At 43.1% G+C, this 21,233-nt stretch overlaps 1 long non-coding RNA gene across 4 annotated transcripts in view; it reads right to left on the bottom strand.

Annotated features, from left to right (window-relative positions):
- LOC137370191 (uncharacterized) overlaps nucleotides 1–21,233 on the bottom strand; it is a 190,620-nt gene that overhangs the window by 29,569 nt on the left and 139,818 nt on the right. For all 4 annotated transcript variants that reach the window (XR_010975105.1, XR_010975104.1, XR_010975103.1 and 1 more), the window contains one exon: nucleotides 8,974–9,120. This is a non-coding gene — a long non-coding RNA (uncharacterized lncRNA). The remainder of the gene's footprint in view (nucleotides 1–8,973; nucleotides 9,121–21,233) is intronic.

Below are 21,233 nucleotides of genomic sequence, written 5' to 3'. Positions count from 1 at the left end.
GTGTGAGGGAAGAATGTTGATCAGTAAAACACCTTGCTCTTCTTCTGATAGTACTATGGGATCTTCCACATCCACTTGAACAGGCAAGCTTTGAAAGACACCACCAGCAATACCACCGCAGCATTCCCTCATTACGGCACTGAAGTATCAGTTTTGATTATGCACTTAACTATGGGAGCAGAATTTAAAACCCGTAACTCTCTGAATCAGAAATGAAGGGTGCTACCAACTGACCCAAGCTGACGTATTTTATTTCCTCCAGTTTTGGGTGTTACCCAGAATTAAAACACTTATTGGAACTTATTTGATGACTGGAGCTGAGAGCTACTTCCATTTCTCTCCCTGAAACATATTATCATTTATATAATTTTGGTTCAGAACTTTGTATTTTGCTCCTCTAGCCACGCAGAAGGAATTGTAAAACAGATTATTTAACTCTATGACTTTGGTTTGCTGAGAATGGCTTGGTTTGGCCATTTCTAATAATCTATTTATTCAATTACTCGATGAAATCTAGTGGCAAACTCTGTGATCACACAGGGCTGATTCCAGTCCCTAATTGAAAGAGAGAGAGACGGTATACATACAATTATATGCAATTTACAGCACGGCTCAACTGGTCCATGCCAGTGTTTATGCTCCACAAGAGCCTCCTCGCACCCAGTTTCATCTCATCCTATCAGCATATCCTTTTATTCCTTTCTCCCACATGGTTTTTATCTAGCTTCCCTTAAAATGCATTCTTTCTCCCTCATGTGGAAACATAGGAAAAGGAGGCTGCTCTGCCGTTTAATGAGATCATGGCTGATCGGTGACCAAACACCATATACCCGCTTTGCCCCATAACTACCTTTGGTTAACAGGAATCTATCAATCTCAGATTTAAAATTAACAATTAATCTAGCATCAATTGCTATTTGTGGAAGAGAATTCCAAACTTGTACCACCCTTTTAATGAAGAAGTGCTTCCTAATTGCACTCCTGAAAGGTCTGCCTCTAATTTTTAGACTATGTCCTAGACTCCTCATCAATGGAAATAGTTCCTCTCTTTCTACTCTATCAGTTTGACTTAATATATTGAAAGATTCAATCAAATCACCCTAAACCCTCTTGATTCCAGGGAATACAACCCTAGTTGGTGTATTCTCTCCTCGTAATTTAGCCCTTGGAGTCCAGGTATAATTCTGATTAGCCTAAATTGCACTCCTTCCAAGGCCAATATAGCCTTCCTACGGTGTGGTGCTCTTATTCATACTTATCTAGCTTCCCTTTAAAGGCATCATGCTATTTGCCTCAACTACTCCATGTGATAGCAAATCCACTTTCTAACCATTCTCTGTATAATGCAGTTTCTTCTGAATTCCTTACTAGATTTATTAGGGACTACGTCTTATGTTTATGGCCCCTAGTTTTGGACTCGCATTACCCTCCCAAGTGGTAACTTCTCTATCAAACCCGTTCATAATTTTTAAGAGCTGTATTAGGTCACTCTTCAGCCTTCTCTTTTCTGAAGATAAGAGGCCCAGCCTGTTCAGTCATTCTTAATTGTCATAACCTCTCAAATTTGGTATCATCTTGTAAATCTTTTTTGTACCTTCTCCAGTGCCTTTATACCTTTTGAATAAGGAGACCAGAACTGTGCACAATACTCTCAGTGTGGCCTAACCAAGGTAGAGGGGGAAAAAGTAACAAATCTAGAAATACAGCACAGCATCAGTTACAACAAACCAGCTTCGTAGTAGAAAGTGAAATTGACAATTCCCTTTGGGACAAATGCAGGTCATAGTGGTTACCATGACGCACACATGCATCACTGGATGGTCAGAATCTTCTGAGCTTAATACATGCAAGGATGAGAGTGAAGCAATACTAGTAGGAGAAGGCTATTGATTCAAAGTACATCATACCACATAAAATGTTTATGTGGAAAATACTGCAATTATTTTTGAAAGAGGGAGGTAACTAAGTGTCCTACATTCCTAGTAGATAGCATTAATGGTAAGTAGTGGTGCTTTCTCCTAGCTTAACTGATCTTACAAGGCCATTAAATTTCTTCCCGTTTTACCTGCAAGTATACAGGATGTGACTCATTGCATTCATACCAGTTAAAAACTCCCACGGTTTCTGTTCGACTGCTCTTTCTAGTGGTATGCAGTATTCATTGTCAAAGACAGACCCTGCCTCTGCATCACTTCCTCCAACAGAATGTCTAAGGCCACATCACAGAAATCATGCGCTCTCTGCCGCATTGCATTCCTTCCTGACATGATTTTCTGTTAGAAGTTACCTGTATTCCAAATTTGACAAATCACAATGCCTTCCCCATAAATCCTTGCAGCGGGACATGGTTCCCCGTCTAATGGGCAAGCTCCTAACCAAAAACTCTCGTCTGTTACTTATTCTTCTATAAACAAAAAGCAGACTTACAGCCGTGTACGCTACAACCTCTTGTTCTTGGATTTTCCTGGAATACAAGTGATCATCCCTGACAGCAAGAGGGCAGATACATTGAGTTTGATTATCTTCCCTCCCCTTCCCCCAACCTCACCTCTGCCCTTTCACATCACCTTAGTGTAAATCAGGCAATTCAAGATTACCAGAACTGAGAGTGATACCTTTCAGGAAAGATTGAACGCACTGGGGAACTGGTACAAATATTTAAGGAGCCACATTTACAGACCATGCCACCCTTACCTGGAGGAGTTCTGTCCTCTGCACCTTACCTTCATTGCAGAGACAGTGAGTGAGTTATGCCGCTCACTACAGACTGGTAACCAGAAAACTTCAAGGATTGGGCAGCTCCTCCCAAAGCCTTGAAGCTTACAGCAGCATTAAGTTTCTATGCAACATGATCTCTCTGTAGGGGACTTCTGCCAGATAAGTCAATTAGCAGTTCATTCCTATATAAACCAAGTAACTGATGTATTTTGCCAGGGAAACACCTGTATCCCTTTCTCAGTGGAAAAGAGATACCAATGAGAAAGGACGTGGAATAGCAGCATCAACATGCATTTCTATAGCACCTTTAATGGAGAGATCTGGGAAGGTTGTAGAGCTGGAGAAGAGATAGGGCAGGGATTGAAGGGATTGAAAACAAGGAAGACAATTTTAAAAACTGAGGTAATGTCTAACCAGGACCCAATGTAGGTTAACAAGCTCGGGGCGATGGATGAACGGGACCTGGTGTGAACTGTTACAGTCTAGCAGTATTCAGCTTCAGTGGGTGCAAGCAACATGGATGGAGATTATATATATATTTATACACATAGATTGATGCAGAGCAATGGGATTGAGAGCTAATTGCAGTTTGGGATCTTTCTTGTCATTCACCAACTTTATTTTCCCAAGGAGCTCCCAAAAACTTGTTGTGCATAACTTCCATTACGATGAACTGCCATATTGCAGCCCCTTCCCATTGATTTCCATTGCTCTACCCAGCAAATATTGTCTATACAAAGGAGAATTTAAAAGTTCATATTTTGTTTTATGATATTAACATGTGTTTGGATCTAAGGCCTTCAGAGAAGACAGTAGAGAAGATGGTAGGAATTTCCCTGAACACAGGATCTGCTGCCGAAACTGGGGCATTTAGATTAGATTAGATTAGATATACAGCACTGAAACAGGCCCTTCGGCCCACCGAGTCTGTGCCGAACATCAACCACCCACTTATACTAATCCTACACTAATCCCATATTCCTACCAAACATCCCCACCTGTCCCTATATTTCCCTACCACCTACCTATACTAGTGACAATTTATAATGGCCAATTTACCTATCAACCTGCAAGTCTTTTGGCTTGTGGGAGGAAACCGGAGCACCCGGAGAAAACCCACGCAGACACAGGGAGAACTTGCAAACTCCACACAGGCAGTACCCGGAATCGAACCCGGGTCCCTGGAGCTGTGAGGCTGCGGTGCTAACCACTGCGCCACTGTGCCGCCCCCTATATAACAATAATATAAAAGCAAAATACTGCGGATGCTGGAAATCTGAAATAAAAACAAGAAATGCTGGAACCACTCAGCAGGTCTGGCAGCATCTGTGGAAAGAGAAGCAGAGTTAACGTTTCGGGTCAGTGACCCTTCATCGGAACTTATATATATATATAACAATGATTGCATATATAACAATGATTGTTTTCTCAAAAATAAACTGTTAAACAAAATTGCACTATATGATTAAGCCTGATAAGCTACATTATTTTTACAGCCCAGACTTGCAACTTCAAAGGGATAGTCAATATTTCCATATACCAGCCCAAGATATTGTAGGATGGAAATGATTTTTGATGAAGAGAAAACCACAATAAAACTCCGCCTTTTACCTTCATTTACAGGTTACAAGTGCGACCAAATCTATATGATGGAGATTTGGTTTGTTTATACAGACAGGTCATTTAAACTGCTGAAATGGCATGAGTATTGTTTTTATTTCAAACCACTTGCAACATCTATTCAATTAAATTTCTCTGAAATGGTTAACACTGTGGCTCAGTTGGTAGCACTCTTGCCTCTGAGTCTCAAGATTGTGGGTTTAAGTCCCACTCCAGGACTTGAGCATAATAATCAAGCTTAACACTCCACTGCAGTACTGAGGGAGTGCTGCATTGTCGGAGGTTGCTGTCTTTCAGATGAGACATCATACCGAGACCCCATCTGCCCTCGCAGGTGGGCATAAAAGATCCCATGGCACTATTTTGAAGAAGAGCAGGGAATTACCCCGGTGTCCTGGGCAATATTTATCCCTCAATCAACATCAAAAAACAGATTATCTGGTCATTATTGTAATGAGAAGCTTTCTATGTTGTCTAATGCAACATAAATGAGATGTGTCGAGTTCAGTTGATTGAAGATCCCAAACAGGTTTATTAACAGCTAACTATTATATACAGCACAGAGCTATCTATTTACAGGACCTGCCTCTTGGTGTTACTGTTACAGAGTGAGACTGGCAAGTAGTCATGTGACTGCATCCTGGCATGTACCTCATTAGCATACTAAGATCTTAAAGGGACATCACTCTTAAAGGCAATCACACAACATCCCCCTTCTGTCCAAAGATAAGTCTCATATGCTAAAAGCAAAACATATAAAATTAGATAACATCAAAATTATTTACACATGGATATAGAGATTATGAACTCTAAAAATGTAGAGGCTCAAAAGTCCATATATCATCTCGGTGGTTTGACAACTCTTGCTTGGGGAATTTGTGTCTCATCTGTTGCTGTTTTTTCTGAAGTCTCTCCCTCTCTGCATTCAGTTTCTGTTGCACTGCCTTCAGCCTGCTAACATACTCTGTTGCTTTTCTCAAGATGACCACCTTTGAGGCTTTGCAATTCTTGGAAAGTTCCGGCACCTCATCTCGAAGAGCCAACAGATAATGCTTCAACTAATTTCTCCTCTGCCTCTTCAGGGCATTGCGTGTCCTTTGCCTCTCCTCATCCTCTGTGTCTGAAGGCTTGGGGCTCAGGTTGAGGACTTGTTGGGGAAGAGTACTGGGTCTCATGGAGATTCCTGTCTGTTCTGGCTCATTGTGGTGCTGGTGGATCTCTAGACAGCAGAAGTGAAGGCGTGGCCTAGTCGTGCTGTTGCTGGGTTTCCAGACTGCATCGTTTGATGCTGGTCAGAGTCTGCTAGCGGGTTCTGGTCCTTGGAGATTTCTCCTTGTCAATGCTCTCATGAATAGTTAGAATGTTGAGGTCCTTACACGCTGGTAGTCCTGCCACTGCTAGTCCGCTCATATCTACTAGGTAGAACATTTGTGGTTTCCATGCCGACTTGCCATAGCTACATTGCATTGTTAATGTGCCACTGCACATGATGGGTGATCCATTGTATGCAGATAACTTGGCAGTTGTCAGTTGTATCATTGATTTCCAACGACTCCTGTACATATCTTTGAGGATTCAAACTGGGAGGATATTTGCAGTAGTGCCGGTGTCAATCTTGACCTTGAGTGTATGTTTGCCAGCTTTCATTGGTTTTGCCCATTACCGTAATGTCATCAGCAATAAAGCCTGGCTACCCGATCCGATCCCGTCTACACTTGACTACATGTGTCGGTTTGGATGGGGTCAGGTCTATATTCTGTGTCCAGCATTCGGGCTCGGGTCGGGTCGGGCTGGACTGTACTGGCTCCATGTTTTTTAAATAAATGCATTAAATAACATGTTTGATATTATTAAATTCATTGCACTATTTGGGTCGGGTCGGGCATGAAAATAAATTAAAGGACTTGCGCTCCAGTCGGGTTTGGTTTTGCTGTGGTCGGGTTGAGTTTTAATTTTATACCCGAGCAGGCTTTTAATCGGCAATGCATATCCAGTAAGGCACGTTTTCGATAATTCTGTCCATATGCTGCTGAAACAGATCTTGACTGACAGATAGCCGAAGAGTAGTCTCTGGAAGCAATATCTTCCAAGTAATGTCCTGAATGTGGTCACCTCTTGAGATTCATTAGCCAGGTATACCGAATAGACTGAATATAGCACTTAATGTGTCTGTGACAACTGTGCTTGAAGTGACTTTTACCTGTCTGACAATTGGAAATTTGGAGAAATAATCAGTGACTAAGATAAAGTCGTCCCCATTCACGGAAAATAGATCAGTGGCGATTTTGGACCAAGGGACTGACGAATCTCGTGAGGGTGTAGAGGTTCTTTGCATTGTGTGGCTGGTGGCTCTGGCATGCCTCACACACCCTCACCAACCTTTTGATGTCATTATTGATCCCTGGCCAATAAACAGTGTCTCGTGCCAGTTGTCTTGTTCGCTCTATGCCCATATTGCCTTGATGAAATTGGGACAGGATGTCCTCTTGGACAGCTTTGGACACAAACACTTGCTTTCCCTTGAAGGTGATGCCTCTCGAGATACCAAGTTCATTTCCATAAGACCAGAAACATCTGAGGGTTTCTGGTACCTCTTCTACTCTGTCAGGCTACCCTTCCACGATGACTCTCCACAGTGCCTTCTGCTGCGGGTCATTTGATGTTTCTGACTGTAGTTGGTCATATTTGTGCTGACCAAAATGCAATAAATCGATTTTGAGCACATCTTCCACCTTGATGTCCATGCTGTCCACTTGTAGATCCAGTGGAACATCTTTATTCTGACTGTCCACAATATTCATTATAAGCCTACCGACTCCCACAGCTACCTCGCATACAGTTCCTCACACCCTGCTTCCTGTAAGAACTGCATTCCTTTCTCTCAATTTCTCCATCTCCAACGTATCTGTTCTGATCATGCAAACTTCCACAACAGTGCTTCTGATATGTCTTCTTTTTTCCTCAACCGAGGTTCCCCCGCCCTGTGGTTGACAGGGCCCTCAACCATGTCCGACCTATTTCCCACATTTTTTCCCTCACCCTTTCCCCTCCCTCCCAGAACTGCAACAGGGTTCCCCTTGTCCTCACTTTCCACCCCACCAGGCTATACATTCAAAGGATCATCCTCTGCCTTTTCCACCACCTCCAGCGTGATGCCACCACCGAACGCATCTTCCCCTCCCCTCCCCTGACAGCATTCCGAAGGGATCATTCCCTCCGTGACACCCTGGTCCACTCCTCCATTACCCCTGACAGCTCGTACCCTTCCCATGGCACCTTCCCATGCAATCGTAGGAGGTGTAATGCCTGCCCTTTTACCTCCTCTCTCCTCACCATCCAGGGCCCCAAACACTCCTTTCAGGTGAAGCAGTGATTTACTTGTACTTCTTACAATTTAGCATACTGCATTCGCTACTCACAATGCGGTCTCCTCTACACTGGGGAGATCAAACCCAGTTTGGATGACCACTTTGCGGAACACCTCCACTCAGTCCTCAAGCATGACCCCAAGCTTCCGGTTGCTTGCCATTTCAACACACCCCCCCTGCTCTCATACCCACATGTCTGTCCTTGGCCTGTTGCAGTGTTCCAGTGAACATCAAGACAAGCTCGAGGAACAGCACCTCATTTTGATATTAGGCACTCTACAGCCTTCCGGACTCAACATTAAGTTCAATAATTTCAGAGCATGACCGGCCCCTTTTTTGTTATTTTATTTTATTTTATCATTTTTTTACCATGTGCCTGCCTTAAACTGGGTTTTTCATGTTTGTACTTTTGGGCTAGGACTGTTCATTATTCTATCATTAACACTCTCTCTGCACTAATGCTTTGTCTTTCATCACACCATTAGCACACTCTCTTAGTCTTTGCCCCATGACTTCCTTGTCAGTTAATCTCTCCAGCCCTCTGTCCTATCACACACATTCCCTTTTGTTCTCTTTACCCCCATCCCTGCTTTACTTGCTTAAAACCTATTACCTTTGCCAGTTCTGATGGAAGGTCACAGACCTGAAATGTTAACTCTGTTTCACTCTCCACCGATGCTGCCAGACCTGCTGAGTATTTCCAGCACTTTCTGTTTTTACTTCTTCATTCTTGTTCGGATTTGGCAATCTGCTCAGCGTATCCGAAGTGACCATTTTAGTACCCGGTTTGTAGCGGATGTCGAAGTTGTACCCCTGTACCTTCACTAAGAGCCGCTGGTCATTATCACATTGCTGTTTGTGTGAGTTTGCTGCATGCAAATTGGCTGCTGTGTTTCCTACATTTACAACAGTGACTACACTTCAAAAGTATTTCATTGGCTGTAAAGCGCTTTGAGACATCTGGTGGTTGTGAAAGGGGCTATATAAATGCAAGTCTTTCTTTTCTCCCCCAAGTCTTTCTTTTCTTTCTTTTTTAACTGATTTGGCACAATCAGAGGCTAAAAAGGGTGTTAGCACAATGCACAATTGGCCATTGAAAAAATACTATCTGTCTCACCTGTCCCAAGTTTCATTCTGCAAGCACAGTAAAGCAATGCCTGGCATGATAACATTACTGTAAGAATGAAGCACATAGATAGAGTTCGTCCCTAAACGACCATTCAAACTTATGATATAATCATTTTTTTCATCCCCAAGAATTCCTCACCGATTTAAAAGCATCTTCACTGGATAAAGGTGAATTCACGCTCAGAACAACCAGCAAGGCATTCACTGTCTTCATATAAACGTCCAAAACATCAAGGGAGCATCTACTATTGGTTTCTTGTCCCACCACAATTTGCTGCTTTTAATTCTAAGGAGAAAGAAGGGATAAGGTGAGGGAATTTATAAGAGACCGAGGTCTTTCTGAAGTGCATGGAATGCAAGATCCACCAGATATCATAGAAATGAAACTTGATTTTCGTTGTAGTGGTAGAAAAAATGTTTTTTTCTAAACCAAGATCATCAAGATTATAGTCGAAGGAGCAAAGCCAGCAAAAATGTGCTATCGGGATGGAAGAAGGAGTAAAAGCAACAACAACAACTTACATTTAAATAGCGTCTTTATTGCAGTAAAATATCCAGTGGTGCTTCACAGAAGCACAATCAAACAATATTTGGCACTGAGCCACATAAGGAGATATTAGGGCGGGTGACCAAAAGCTTGTTCAAAGACATAGGCAGCACAGTGGCGCAGTGGTTAGCACCGCAGCTTCACAGCTCCAGCGACCCGGGTTCAGTTCTGGGTACTGCCTGTGCGGAGTTTGCAAGTTCTCCCTGTGTCTGTGTGGGTTTCCACCAGGTGCTCTGGTTTCCTCCCACAGCCAAAGACTTGCAGGTTGATAGGTAAATTGGCCATTGTAAATTGCCCCTAGTATAGGTAGGTGGTAGGAGAATGGTGGGGATGTGGTAGAGAATATGGGGTTAATGTAGGATTCGTATATATGGGTGGTTGTTGGTCGGCACAGACTCGGTGGGCCGAAGGGCCTGTTTCAGTGCTGTATCTCTAAATAAATAAATAGGTTTTAAGGAGTGTTGTAAAGAGGAAGAGAGAGGTGGAGAAGTTTTGGGAGGGAATTTCAGAGCTTTGAGCATGGCCGCCAACGGTAGAACGATTAAAACCAGGGATGCGCAAGAGGCCAGATTTGAGGAGTGCGGAGATCTCGGAGGGTGATGAGGCTGGAGGAGGTTACAGAGATAGGGGAGGGGCAAGGCCATGGAAGGATTTGAAAACAAGGATGAGAATTTTTAAATTGAGTCATTACCTGACCAAGAGCCTACTTAGATCAGCGAGCACAGGGGTGATGGGTGCGTGGGACTTGGTGCAAGTTAGGATATGGGAGGCAGAGTTAAGATACAAGCACTCACAAAACTGATGAAAGACAGCTTTGCCAAGGAGACCAGCAGAAGTGACTGTAAGAGGAGCAGGATGACAGCAGTAGACTGTCAGAGTCTAAAACATTTGAGGTGGCCGTAATGGATTTGCAATAGATATGAGAAGAGAGAAGGCTGTCCCAGATTGCTTCTGATTGATCACGTACAATAAACAGAATTCTTTTTCCAAATAATAGCTAAATGTCAGACATTGTTGCACCAACTGTGACAAAAAGTGAGGGGTTGAAACCTTCCATGTCAGCTATAACAACAGGTAAATTAGCTTCTCTCTCCACAGATGCTGCCAGGCCTGCTGAGTATTTCCAGCACTTTTTGGTTTTAATTCAGATTTCCAGCATCTGCAGTATTTTACTTTTATTTAGGTAAATTGTATGTGTTGGACCTAATCCAATTCTCAATGATGTACAACTATTTTTTCATTGGAAGTGGTGAGATGCAGACAGAATCTGGTTACTTTCTAGCATAAAAAACATCACTGCTGCTGTTAAAATGTTTCAGTCGGGGAAAAAATAGAGCTGCATACGGTTAAATGGGTTTATAAGATCTTTGCACTCATACGATCTCAAGCCTGGTTGTAAATTGCTGGAGGCAAATCAAGTTGAATTTTTAGTAGTTACATGTACTTTCAACTGAATGGATTATGTACCAAATGCGATAAAATTATCAGTCAGACACATATGCTGATTGTTCTCAAAGTATAGGTAACTAGAGACTTGCTTACTTGTTGGCCTTATATGAATCATGTTCCTTTGTCACTTGATATTAGATTTATGTCAAGCATTGGTGCAGAGGTCTGATGCATTTATTGCATCACAGATTTCAGGTGCATTTTTAAAAACTTTCCAGTTTTTCCCTGATATCATTCTTCCCCCTGACATTTTAACAACTCCTCTTGTACCTTACTTGTGTTGGTTGGTCATCTTTCATGTGCCAGCCTAGTCAGTCAGTGCTGGTCAGCTAATCAACTATTTGGGGCCATCAATAGATTTCACAGTGGCTTCGTGGAGAAAAGGCACTGAGCCACACAGACTGCAGGTCCCAGGTGACCTCAGCCAGGGCAGCAGCAGGGGCACTAGTACTGGTCATAGCTAGTTGTAGCAGCCCCGAGTTTGGGAGGAGCAAAAGCAGTTGGCACACATGCTCTCAATCTCTATCCGGTGAATCCCCTGCTGGACAGTATGAACATCAAGTAAGAACTGGACTGGACTCAGCAGTATGCCCTCCATGTTCAACTGGCTGCCAGTACCTAATGCCTAGGATTGCACGTGATGCATGATCATTTGGACACGATACCAAAGAAAGACCAGCATTTGTGGTGCCAATGCTACATCAGAAGTCTTTTTTTTAAGAGAGGCATGGAGAAGGTGAGGAAAGCAATTGAACCCAAAGCTACCTTCACTGACTAACCACATGCAAACACTTATGGTGCATTGTATTTCTCCACACTAGCCAAAGGCTACTGAAGCCAACTGTAGCAACTTGTCATTGCCCCAGCTGGGATCCAGAATCAAACTGGATATTCCACTGCTGTATGGCTCGCTAGTATACCACAAGATGCTGAGTGAGTCACAGGGAAATCCACCCTCAAGACCGGCTTGGGTCTGCAAACGAAGCCCAACACAAGCCCGACAGAACCACATCCGATCCCAAGCCCGACCCGGCCCGAGCCCTTCCATTTCTTCCCGCACCCGATCCGACCCGACCATCAGCTAACCTATCTTCCGTTTTTCACTTTGTTGCTGATCTGCATAAGCTTAAAATAACTGTAACAAAACCACCTTTCTAGTCCAAAAATTACATTAACAGCGGAGCCACTTACCTGAGGTGGTGATAGAGCATGTCCAATCCGGCCTGAGCCCAGCCGAGCCCGAATGCCAGACCCGGAAGTGCGACCCGACCCGAGCCCGAACCCGACACATGTCGTCGGGTCCCGTCGGGTTCGGGTCAGGTAGCCGGCCTTTAATCCACCCTCAGTTGTACAGATATGGAGCAAGGACACCATCGTAATCATGGCAGTTTAATATACAAGTGATTATAGTTGTTTGATGGGTTTGGCTTTCACACTAGGCATCAGCTAACATTGTAGCAATACCAGTATTGCTGTGGCATCAGAGGATTGACTGTTTGCATATGAGACTGGTTACAGAAGGTTGATATAATACTGCACAATACTACCATCTTGGACCTTCCTTTTTCCGAGAAAACGTTTCAACTATCAGCCTTTTTCCTTCTCTTGAACCTCAGCCTATTTTGCTCAGATGCAATTACCTTTTAAAGGGGCCATACCCTTCCTCTTAAGGAACCAGGGCCCTCAGCAGCTTGCAGCTGAAATACCAACCTTCAATCACCCTGCCACAATAACTTTACAATGTTTATTCTGAAAACGAGTCTGCCACTGACTTTCTAAGGTAAAGCAACTAACTAACTTGCAACTGGTACCTTTAAAGGCCTCACGTTGTTTAGCTCCTGTTTAAAAGGCAAAAATTCCTGCCAGTGAACGAAGTGTCAATATTGTAGTGTTAGAAGATAGAAGTCCTAGCCATCCAACCGCACGGCAATCTTTTCAATCATTCTTTTGTTCATTGTTTGGGATATGGGTGTCGCCAGAAAGGCCAGCATTTAATTTTCAGCCCTAGTTGCCCTTGAACAGGTGTTTCTTGCAGTGAAGTTTTGAGAGATATTTATATGTGTGATCCCTACAGAGATGTCCTTGAAGAATATTGCACTTTTAAATTTTTATTTAGAACAAAGAACAAAGAACAGTACAGCACAGGAACAGGCCATTCGGCCCTCCAAGCCTGCGCCGATCTTGATGCCTGCCTAAACTAAAACCTTCTGCACTTCCGGGGTCCGTATCCCTCTATTCCCATCCTATTCATGTATTTGTCAAGATGCCTCTTAAACGTCGCTATCGTACCTGCTTCCACCACCTCCCCCGGCAGCAAGCTCCAGGTACTCACCACCCTCTGTGTAAAGAACTTGCCTCGCTCATCCCCTCTAAACTTTGCCCCTCTCACCTTAAACCTATGTCCCCTAGTAACTGACTCTTCCACCCGAGGAAAAAGCTTCTGACCATCCACTCTGCCCATGCCGCTCATAACTTTGTAAACCTCTATCATGTCGCCCCTCCACCTCCGTCGTTCCAGTGAAAACAATCCGAGTTTATCCAACCTCTCCTCATAGCTAACGCCCTCCAGACCAGGCAACATCCTAGTAAACCTCTTCTGTACCCTCTCCAAAGTCTCCATGTCCTTCTGGTAGTGTGGCGATCAGAATTGCATGCAATATTCTAAGTGTGGCCTAACTAAAGTTCTGTACAGCTGCAGCATGACTTGCCAATTTGTATACTCTATGCCCCGACCGATGAAGGCAAGCATGCCGTATGTCTTCTTGACTACCTTATCCACCTGCGTTGCCACTTTCAGTGATCTGTGGACCTGTACGCCCAGATCTCTCTGCCTGTCAATACTCCTAAGGGTTCTGCCATATACTGTATGCTTCCCACCTGCATTAGACCTTCCAAAATGCATTACCTCACATTTGCCTGGATTAAACTCCATCTGCCATTTCTCCGCCCAAGTCTCCAACCGATCTATATCCTGCTGTATCCTCTGACAATCCTCATCAATATCCGCAACTCCACCAACCTTTGTGTCGTCCGCAAACTTACTAATCAGACCAGCTACATTTTCCTCCAAATCATTTATATATACTACAAACAGCAAAGGTCCCAGCACTGATCCCTGCTGAACACCACTAGTCACATCCCTCCATTCAGAAAAGCACCCTTCCACTGCTACCCTGTGTCTTCTATGACTGAACCAGTTCTGTATCCATCTTGCCAGCTCACCTCTGATCCCGTGTGACTTCACCTTTTGTACCATCTGCCATGAGGGACCTTGTCAAAGGCTTTCCTGAAGTCCTTATAGACAACATCCACTGCTCTTCCTTCACCAATCATCTTCGTCACTTCTTAAAAAAACTTAATCAAGTTAGTGAGACACGACCTCCCCTTCACAAAACCATGCTGCCTCTCGCTAATAAGTTCATTTGTTTCCAAATGGGAGTAAATCCTGTCCCGAAGAAGCCTCTCTAATAATTTCCCTACCACTGACGTAAGACTCACCGGCCTATAATTTCCTGGATTATCCTTGCTACCCTTCTTAAACAAAGGAACAACATTGGCTATTCTCCAGTCCTCTGTCACCTGTAGCCAATGAGGATATAAAGATTTCTGTCAAGGCCCCAGCAATTTCTTCCCTCGACTCCCTCAGTATTCTAGGGTAGATCCCATCAGGCCCTGGGGACTTATCTACCTTAATGCATTGCAAGACGCCCAACACCTCCTTTTTGATAATGACATGACCGAGACTATCTACACTCCCTTCCCTAGACTCATCATCCACCAAGTCCTTCTCCTTGGTGAATATTGATGTAAAGTACTCATTTAGTACCTCGCCCAGTTCCTCTGGCTCCACACATAGATTCCCTCCTTTGTCCTTGAGTGGGCCAACCCTTTCCCTGGCTACCCTCTTGCTCTTTATATACGTATAAAAGCTTTGGGATTTTCCTTAATCCTGTTTGCCAATTACTTTTCATGACCCCTTTTAGCCCTCCTGGCTCCTTGCTTAAGTTCCTTCCTACTGTCTTTATATTCCTCAAGGGCTACGTCTGTTCCCAGCCTTCCAGCCCTTACAAATGCTTCCTTTTTCTTTTTGACTAGGCTCACAATATCCTGCGTTATCCAAGGTTCCCGAAACTTGCCAAACTTATCCTTCTTCCTCACAGGAACGTGCTGGTCCTGGATTCTAATCAACTGACGTTTGAAAGACTCCCACATGTCAGATGTTGATTTACCCTCAAACAGCCGCCCCCAATCTAAATTCTTCAGTTCCTGCCTAATATTGTTATAATTAGCCTTCCCCCAATTTAGCACCTTCACCCGAGGACTACTCTTATCCTTATCCACAAGTACCTTAAAACTTATGGAATTATGGTCACTGTTCCCGAAATGCTCCCCTTCTGAAACTTCGACCACCTGGCCGGGCTTATTCCCCAATACCAGGTCCAGTATGGCCCCATCCCTAGTTGGACTATCTATGTATTGTTTCAAGAAGCCCTCCTGGATGTTCCTTCCAAATTCTGCCCCATCCAAGCCCCTAGCACTAAGTGAGTCCCCGTCAATATAGGGGAAGTTAAAATCACCCACCACTACAACCCTGTTACCTTTACATCTTGCCAAAATCTGTCTACATATCTGCTCCTCTACCTCCCGCTGGCTGTTGGGAGACCTGTAGTAAACCCCCAACATCGTGACTGCACCCTTCCTATTCCTAAGCTCCACCCATATTGCCTCGCTGCATGACCCCTATATTTAACTCCCTATACCTTTTGTTCTCTCTCACAAAGTTGTCTCCCCTAATTTTCTCCTCTCCTTTCTGTCGGTGTTGACTCCTTGCTGGGAAATGATTCCACATGTGCCGGTCACTTCTGGCTCATTCAAGTGGCCATCGTATCTGTCATAGGCTTGATACTGAAGCCCGATTTTAACCTCTTCCCCCACCTGACGAGACTGCAGCCACACTGCCAGTGTGCCATTTTAACTGATGCATTATGGGCAGCATGTGAGGTCCTCTCCTCAGGCAGGTGGGGGGGCCTTGCTGACATTAAAAAGTCAGGGTCTGATGATGGCAGTCAGACCCCGAGTACAATGTAAGTGGCAGCAGCGAGGTTAGCATCTAGTGCCATCCTCAGCAGTGAAACCCAGATAATATCTTACTTTACTTTCACATCATCATTTCCTTTACCTTTTGTCTTGGGAGAGTGACTGCTTGAGCCACGTTTTCCCACCGCCCCCCCCCCCCCCCCCAATTTCATTTGTCATACGGGGCCAGTTTCCATGTGCCTGCTGGACTCTGATGTGAAATACACAGAAACAGTTGAAAGAGGCATTTGCACACATGGGGACTTGCTCCACTCACATCACTTTCTCTAATAGTCAGTATTTAATCCAATGGTGGATTTATGCATCCTCCTTGCTTTCAAATCCCTCCATGGCCTCATTCCCCTACCCCCATCCTCCGATCCCCGCCATCTTTGTAACCTCCTTTAGCCCTATAAGTCTCCAAAATATCTGCGCTCTTGAAATTCTGGCCTCTTGAGCATCCCTGATTTTAATCGCTCCACTATTGGTGGCCTTGCCTTCAGCTGCCTGGGCCCTAAGTTCTGAGATCCCTCCTTAATCCTCTCTACCTCTTTTTCCTCCTTTAAGACGTTCCTTAAAACCTACCTCATCTGACCTAATATCTTCTTGCATGACTTGGTGTCGAATTTTGGTTGGAACTTTCATGTGGTGTACCTTGGGACTATGTTAAAGGTGCTATATAAATGCAAGCTGTTGATGATGATTCATATTTCCACGGATCCACAATTTTCGGTCGATTGTATCATTTGTACTTAGAAATGCAAACAACAGTGGGAGAACAGCACACCTGCACTCCTTTGGTGTAAAAGCAGTTAAAAAGGAAAAAAAAAACTTGCATTTAAATATTCCCTTTCATGCCCTTAGAAGTCCTATAGTGGTTCACAACCAAGGAAGTACTTTTGAACTATAGTCACTGATGCAATGTAGGTGAACGTGGCAGCCAATTTGCACACAGCAAGCTCCCACAAACAGCAAATGACAGGATAACCATCTTTTGCTGGCGTTGATTGAGGGATAAATAATAGCCAGGATACTGGGAGAACTTGCTGCTGAAATTGTGCTAACTCCCCACCTGCCTCACTGAACAAGATAAACTCTTGATTGTCTAGAAAGACCTTGCAGTCATTTGTGCCAGAGCATCCCCTCAGAAATATATTGTCACTAACCAAGGATCTTATAGTAATTCAGCTTTATATTCCAGGAAACCTGTTTAGCATATCAAAGAGCAACAAATGTGCAAATTGGTGTCATAAGGAAGCCTTTATTGCATTTCCTTTTCATGTGATACTACCATCCCCCTCCTATCCTTTCTGGCAAAGTTAGCCATTGGAAAGTTTAGTAAAAAGCCACTTCAAAGAGTTATTATGGATCTATCCCTTCCCCGAGCAAACACATACAATCATTGTTGGAATTGATGAATGCTTCCTGCAGAATTAATAATCACGATGAAAACATTCCTCCCAGGCCAGCTGTCCAGTGAGGGGATGAAGGAGGAAAGTGCATTTATATTTGGAAACTGCGATGTTTCAAAAGGTATCTCTGGAATGATATTGAGCTTCAGTTGGTTGCTTTCTGCTTCTGCCATTAACAGCATGCTTGCAGTTGGGGACAAGTAGAACCAATGGTATTTCAAATTAGTATTGGAAAGGTGATCTGGCACTGTGAAAAAACAAGAGAAGCAGCCTTTCTCAAATTGTTTGTTTATTCAGACATCAAATGGCAGCTCATGCTCTGACACTGAAATTACCTTCTCACAAATCCCTGAACAAAAAAGGCCTAATGTAGCGTGTGTAAGACAAACAACTGACAGGTAAAGTGCAAGAACCTATACCTCGTAATTAGGCATAAATAATAACCCTGAATTCTATTTTCATCACAGTCAAAGCTTTAAGTTGATCTATCCATATCATCGTATGTCTTTTGGCTTGTCAGGTAGTAAAATGGATTTAAGCATGGGGTTTGAAATTTAAATCTGTTAGGACTTCAGATCAACAGAGAGAAACTGTTCACTGGGCAGGTCCAAGAAATGTTCAGGTTCTTGGGATTCTGTGTGAGCAGAGCTAAGTGGCCCCACAGTTTGAAGAAGGGGTTTGATGAAGATGGTATTGGATAGTCAATAATAAATCCAATAGGGAATTCAGGAGAAACTTCTTTACCCAGAGAGTGGTTTGAATGGGGAGCTCACTACCACGAGGAGTAGTTGAGACGAAAATCATAGATACATTTAAGGGGAAGCTCAACAAGTATGTGAGGGAAAAGGAATAGAAGGATATGGTGATAGGGTTATATGAAAAAGGATGGGAGGATATGGTGGATGAGTGGGTGTGGAGCATAAACTTGGTGGAATTTAAACTCAATAAATTTATGGAAATCTGGAATTGAAAGCTAGTCTCAGTAACGGTGCCATGAAACTATCATCGATAATCTTAAAAACCCATCTGGTTCACTAATGTCCTTTAGGGAAGGAAATCTGCTGCCTTTACCTGGTCTGGCCTACATGTGGCTCCAGATTCACAGCAATGTGACTCTTGACTGCCCTCTGAAATGGCCTAGCAAGCCACTCAGTTCAAGGGCAATTAGGGATGGGCAACAAATGCTGGCCTAGAATAAAAAAAAACACTGGCATGGATTAGTTGAGCCAAATGGCTGTACTGTACCTTCTCTGTAATTCTATGTACAGTATTGAGAGCTAGACCCTGGAAAAAGTACAGAAACCAAAGCTTGGTGATTTTAAAATGTGTTGTGGAGGGCATTTGTTGAAGACAGAATGACTAAGACTGAAGCAGTAAGAAGTCGCCTCGGAACAGTAAGAGAGTATGGCTGAGATATAGAAGTGATGAACTAGGCCTCACCTGGGAAAAGACCATGAAAAATGCCAAAACTGAGGGGGCTGTAAGGTGCACACAAAGACCTGAATAGAGGAGAGACAATGGACAAATGATTGTGGTAGCTCGCAAAAGGGAATGGCAAAGCCTTGTGGCATCAATGATCAATCTGATAATGCTAACTAACTGACCATAATTTGAGAACATTCAGGGAGATTGTTTTGTTCGTCTTGGACCATGGTGAACTTTCTGGTATTTCTGTAAATGCTTTGTTTTCAAATTACATGCTTCATTCAAGTATTTCAGCAGGTTCGCACCTTGCTAGATGCTTTTCCAGGGTATCGATCATGGAGATGTGCTACTGTGTTGTAAAAAGAGGTTGTTTCTGAAGATAGTTTACTGCAATACATTTTGGAGCAGTTTACATGATGGTATGCTGGCACAATAGAATTGCCAAACTGCAGCCCTATAAAGTGTTAGGATAAGTGATCATAGCAGCGATCCACAAATCATTGGGTTTCCGATCTCAACAACCAATTGCATTACATAGAGCCTTTAACATACCCTGGAAAAATGGCCCAAGGCACTTCACAAGAGTGATTATCAGACAAAATTTGACTCTGAGCCACACAAAGAGATATTAGGACAGGTAACCAAAAGTTTGATCCAAGAGGTAGGTTTTAAGATACCTACACATTTTCTCAATTAAATAACAATATTAAAACTTACATCACTAGCAGGCATTTCATATCCAATTATCTCAAGTAGTTAATCACTATGAAGTCGCACTGAGCCAGGATTTAAAAGGAAAGAGAGAAATCAAAATGCAAGATATCCCCAGGTCATTCCTGTACACCACATAGGTGGTTGATTTGGTGAAGTGTTAGTCAAGGTTTGGGATCAAGCCACCCCGGCACACTTTGGCAATGTTGCGTTTTAAAATTCTCATCCTTGTTTTCAAAGCCCGTCCCTGCAATCTTCTCCAACCCCACAACAAACCCTCCAAATTCAATTCTGATGTCTTATGCATCCCCACTTTTAATCGCCCTGCCAATGGCAGCCATACCTTCAGCTACCTGGGCCCTAAGCTCTGTAATTCCCCCCTAAACCTCTCCGCCTCTCTTCTCCTTTAAAATGCTCCTTAAAACCTATCTCTTTGATCAAGCTTTTGGTCACCTGTACTAATATTTCCTTATACGGCTCGGTGTTAAATTTTGTTAAGAATGTGAAGTGCCTCAGGATGTTTTGATACATTAAATGCAAGTTGTTGTTGTTGTTGTTGGCCACAGTTGACTCCAGGTTCTTCCTTTGTGCAGAAGAACAAACAATTTTTGTTGGGTTTCAGCAAAATCTAAATTCAACCAATACAATCCTGAGATTTGTTGTTAACCACAAACAAGAGCCACAGGCATTGGAATCACTAAGATAGTAAGCAATTACTCGTCCTTTGTATCTCTCCGACTCTGTTATAGTTAAATATTTGTATGATGAAAATATTGCTGAGTCACATTGTTGTGATAGGAAGCATCAATTTGCATTTATATAGCGCCTTTATCATAGTAAAATGCCCCAAGGTGCTTCACAGGAGCGTCATGAAGCAAATGTAGACACCGTGCCACATAAGGAGATATTAGGATAGGTGCCAAAAGCTTGGTCAAAGAGGTAAGTTTTAAGGACCAACTTAAAGGAGGAGAGAGAGATAGAGAGGCAGAGATGCTTAGGCATGGAATTCCAGAGCTTAGGCAGGGCAGCTGAAGGCACGGCTGCCAATGGTGCAGTGGTGAAAATCGCGGATGTTTAAGAGGCCAGAATTAGAGGACCACAGATGTCTCGAAGCATGCTTTAAATCCCATGCATGTTATGGCGTAATGGACTGATCAATGCAATAAGTGAATTCCTCCACCATCGCTCAGCTAGATGAACACCAATACATACAGAATCAGAATTTTCAACAGGCAAGCAAACAGTTGCAATATAGATAACTCCTACTAAGAATACCTTCGGGTAAAGTTGAATAAAGTTGGTAACTCTCCACACCTTGCCAACGTAAGACAATTCTTTTCAAGACAACTTTAACGCGAGACAATTAAACCTCAGTGATTTTAATTGCTATCAATGTCTTGATAACGGTCATATTCTGAGTTCAGATCATTTCTATGAATTTTTACATCTTGAGAAATCAATTGTAAAACATATTCACAACCCCCTTTTCCTCTTGTTAATCATCAGTTACATTGTGTAAATAATTTTATTTGTTTGTGTTAACTGGAGTACATAATCTAGCATGGTTTTTGGTTCCCATCCTTTGATTAAAGCTGGACATACATATCTTCTATATAATGGACCTATTAAGATATGATTCATAGGATATTCACTATCGCGAGAAACAGATTATTTTAATTTATCTCCGAACACTCTAGAAAATATTTGGCATCAGAACAGACTTTCTGAAGGGCAGAAACAGATGCTGATTAAATCAGCTATGGCAGAAGACCTGCCTCA

This window comes from Heterodontus francisci, chromosome 5, assembly GCF_036365525.1.
Source record: "Heterodontus francisci isolate sHetFra1 chromosome 5, sHetFra1.hap1, whole genome shotgun sequence".
In the NCBI taxonomy this organism is placed as follows: Eukaryota; Metazoa; Chordata; class Chondrichthyes; order Heterodontiformes; family Heterodontidae; genus Heterodontus; species Heterodontus francisci.
The sequence above is the reverse complement of the archived record's forward strand: the minus strand, read 5'-3'. Positions and strand labels throughout refer to the sequence as shown.